The sequence below is a fragment of the Cynocephalus volans genome, chromosome 13 (genome assembly GCF_027409185.1).
Source record: "Cynocephalus volans isolate mCynVol1 chromosome 13, mCynVol1.pri, whole genome shotgun sequence".
Classification (NCBI taxonomy): domain Eukaryota; kingdom Metazoa; phylum Chordata; class Mammalia; order Dermoptera; family Cynocephalidae; genus Cynocephalus; species Cynocephalus volans.
Window position 1 is genome coordinate 25,920,447 of NC_084472.1, and position 4,064 is coordinate 25,924,510.

Here is a 4,064-nt window from a genome sequence, read left to right on the forward strand (position 1 = left end):
CTTCACTGAAATCTACAAAATGTTGCTGAGAGCTATTTAAAAAGATATAAATAAATGGAAAAATATATCAATTTTATGGAATGAAAAAATTCATATTGTCAAGATGTTAATTCTACCAAAATTGATTGATGGATTCAACATATTTCATTCAAATTCCAGCAGGTAGTTTTGTGAAAATGAGTGTGGTGATTCATGCAAAGCACCTCAAATATCCAAAACAATATTTAAAACAAGGAACAATGGCAGAGGACTTCTAATAGCTGACTTAAAAACATACTAACGGCCAAGCAGGAACCTGCATCCAGCAACAGAGTACTTTGCTCCTCTCTCAAAATGAATGGAGACCAGAAATCAGACATTTATGCCCAAGGAAAGCAGGATATTATCCAGCACTTCTCCCAGATTGTTAAGGTGCTGACTGAAGATGAGGTGGGGCACCTGGAGTACACTGCCATTGGAGGCAACTACCAGCAGGGTTTGACAGCGCTGGTACCATTGTATGAGCTGGTGGAGCCAAGGAAACAGGATGCTGATAGTCTCCAGTGGGCCCTGACTGTGGGCTAGTGTGTGGAAGGCTGCAAGGTTTCTTCCTGGTGTTTGATGACATCATGGATTCATCCCTCACCTGCCAGAGGAAGATCTGCTGGTATTAGAAGCCAGGCATAGATCTGAATGGCATCAATGATGCTTTACTTATGGAAGTATGTATCTACCACCTGCTGAAGTTCTACTGTCAGGAGCAACCCTATTACCTGAACCCGACTGAGCTCTTCCTGCAGAGTTCCTATCAAACTGAGATTGGGCAGACCCTAGACCTCATCACAGCCCTCCAGGGCAATGTGGATCTTAAGAGATTCACTGAAAAGAGGTACAAAGCTATTGTCAAGTACAAGACATCTTCCTACTCCTTCTACCTTCCTGTAGCTGCTGTCATGTATATGACAGGCATTGATGGGGAGAAGGAACGTGTCATTGCCAAGAAGATCCTGCTGGAGATGGGAGAGTTCTTTCAGATTCAGGATGATTTCCTTGACCTCTTTGGAGATCCCAGTGTGACTGGCAAGATTGGTACTGACATCCAGGAGAACAAATGCAGTTGTATGGTGGTTCAGTGTCTCGCAAGGGGCCACTGTGGAACCGTACCAGATCCTGCAGGAGAGTTACAGTCAGAAGGAGGACGAGAAGGTAGCCTGAGTAAAGGCCGTATATGAGGAGCTGGATCTGCTAGCTGTGTTCTTGCAATATGAGGAAGACAGTTACAACCACTTGTGGGGCTCATTGAGCAGTATGCTGTGCCCCTGACCCCAGCCATCTTTCTGGAGCTAGTGCAGAAGATCTACAAGTGGGAAAAGTGACCTAGAACTGCAAGGGCAGGGAGAGGATGTGCTCAATAAATTATTGTGTAATCTTAAAAAAATAAATAAATAAACCATACTATAAAGCTACATTAATCAAGTAAATGTTATAGTTGTGTTAGGATAGACCTATAATCAATGTATTAGAATAGAGAGCAAAGAAATAATGAGTCATATATTGTTAATTAATTTTGAAGAAGGCACCAATGTCATTTAGTGAGGAAAGAGTATTTTTTAACAAATAATGCCGGATGAGCTGGATATTCATGTAAAATATGAACTTTGACACTGTACTAACTTTGACTCTTACCTCAGAACATACACAAAAATTGACTCTAACTTAATCATAAACCTAAACCACAAAGCCAAAACTACATAAATTTTAGAAGGAATTTTAGAGAAGGGCTGGCTGTTAGCACAGTTGGTTAGAGCACAGCCTTAAAAAAGAATTAATTTCTGCCGTTTGCAGCAATATGGATGAGACTGGAGAAATTTATGTTAGTGAAATAAGCCAGACAAGGAAAGAGAAATACCACATATTCTCACTCATAACTGGGTTCTAAGAAAGAAGGAAAGGAACAAAATGAAGGAAGGGAGGGAGGGAAAGAGGAAGGAAGGAAGGAAGGACCACAACAATACATTGAACTTTCAGAAAGAAAAAACATACCTTAGGATACTAGAGATGGGGGGGGAGGTAGGGAGGGGGCTTGGGGAGTGATTGATCCGTAAAGGACATAAAGAAACATCACTGTTTGTAATAATGGATATGTTAATATAAATAAATTTAAACAAAATAAATAAAATTAAAAAATAAGTTTAGAGGGAAAATGTCTTTGTAAATTTGAAGTAGGTGAAGTTTTCTTAGGAGGACAATAAAACACAGGAAATATAAATGAAAAAATAGATAAATTGGATTTCATTGAACTAAAAAATGTTTGTTGTTCAAAAGACACCATTTAGAAAATAAAAAGGCCGGTAACAGGCCAGAATAAAATATTTTTTAAAAGGCTTTGTATCTTAACTACATAAAGAAATCTTGCAACTTAATAAATAGAAGAAAGCAATTCTTAAAAATGAGCTAAATACTTGAACAGAAACTTTAAGAAGACATGTATATGACCAATAAGCACATAAAAAGATGTTTGCCATCAACAGTTAGCAGAGAAATGCAAATTGAAACCACAGTGAGATGGCACTGCACATCAACCAGATCAGCTAAAATTTAAAAGCCTGGTAATAACAAATTTTAACTTGGTTGTGAAGCAATGGGAATCCTTACACATTGCTGATAGGAATTTAAAATGTTATATCCACCTTGGAAAAGTTAAGTGATTTCTTATAAAGTCACCAATGCACTTATTATTTGGCCTCAAATTTTCTCTCTTTGGTATCTATCTAGGAAACTTAAAAACATATAACCACAGACAGATGTATACAAGAATGCCTGTAGAAACTTTATTCATAATGGACAAGATTTGGAAACAACCCAAATGTCCATTAACATATGAATGAATAAAGAATTGTGGAATATTCATACAATGCAACGCATTACAGTACTAAAATGGCAAACTACTAATACACATAAAAACATAGACGTATCTCAAAAACATACTGGAAAAACTGAAGCCATGTACATAAAGACTGAAAACTTTGTGTTTCCAGATTTTTTGGAAATTCATGAGTTAGCAAAATTAATTTATTTCAACAGAACACACATCAGTGATAGTCTGAGTCCAGAATTGGGGGAATTGACTACAGAGAGATGTGGGGAAACATTTTGGGGTAATGTAAATATTCAATTTCTTTATTGTGGTGATGGTTACAAAATCATATAAGTTTGCCTAAACTAAACAACTAAAATGGGTTCATTGTCTTGTATGTAATTTTAAATTAAATAGGTGTTTAAAAATTGATGATGTGTGTGGAGCAATGGGCAATTTTAGGAGTGATGTGTTGGGTAGATGAGAGGTATAGAGATGTTGAGATACAGTGAACAAGTGGTGGGGTTGAGTTTAGAAAGAAGTGCACTTTATCAGTTATTAGCACAAAGATATCAGAGTGAGTAGGTGTGGGTTAAAACAAAACTATTGCAAAATTTTTAATATTACATTATTGTCTCAATGAAAGAAGAAACTGACTTTGGTGGAGGAGTATAGGAAGACAGAGAAAGAAGGACAGAGGAGAGGAGGAAAATAGGAATTTACAAGAGAATTGTAGAGTAGCAGAAGCAATGGTCCACTTTATGTCTGGGGGTCATGAACTTAACATGAGATTAGTCAGCTGATTGTGTGTTTCCTACAACCACATTGAGCTTTAAGGTAGAGATTTGGAGTAATAAGACATTGAAAGGTAGCCTGAGTTTAGTGTTTAGTTTAGTTATTGTTTGCTTATTTGTTTTGTTTCCAGGTGAATAAACAGAGGAGCAAGAGAGGATTGGCTTTAGAAAGAGGATGAATTTGTGCATTATAAGAAAATTGAGGATATAAGCATGGGAGTGATTATAATCATAAACTATGAACTACATACAGCATCTAAAGTAGCTAAGCAAGAAAATAACCACATAAGTGGAGTGATTGGACAGTGAAAATTTGTTAGAGTCAATAGATGGTTCATCTTACTGCAGTCCAGTTTTGAAATTAACCAAAGAAGTTTAAAAATATAGGGCATGAAACATAGCAGAATGACTGAATTTGAAAGAATAAAACTTTC

At 36.7% G+C, this 4,064-nt stretch overlaps 1 pseudogene; it reads left to right on the plus strand.

Moving 5' to 3' along the window:
• Nucleotides 1-297: 297 nt before the first annotated feature.
• Nucleotides 298-1,355, plus strand: LOC134362193 (farnesyl pyrophosphate synthase-like; annotated as a pseudogene).
• The last annotated feature ends 2,709 nt before the right edge of the window (nucleotides 1,356-4,064 follow it).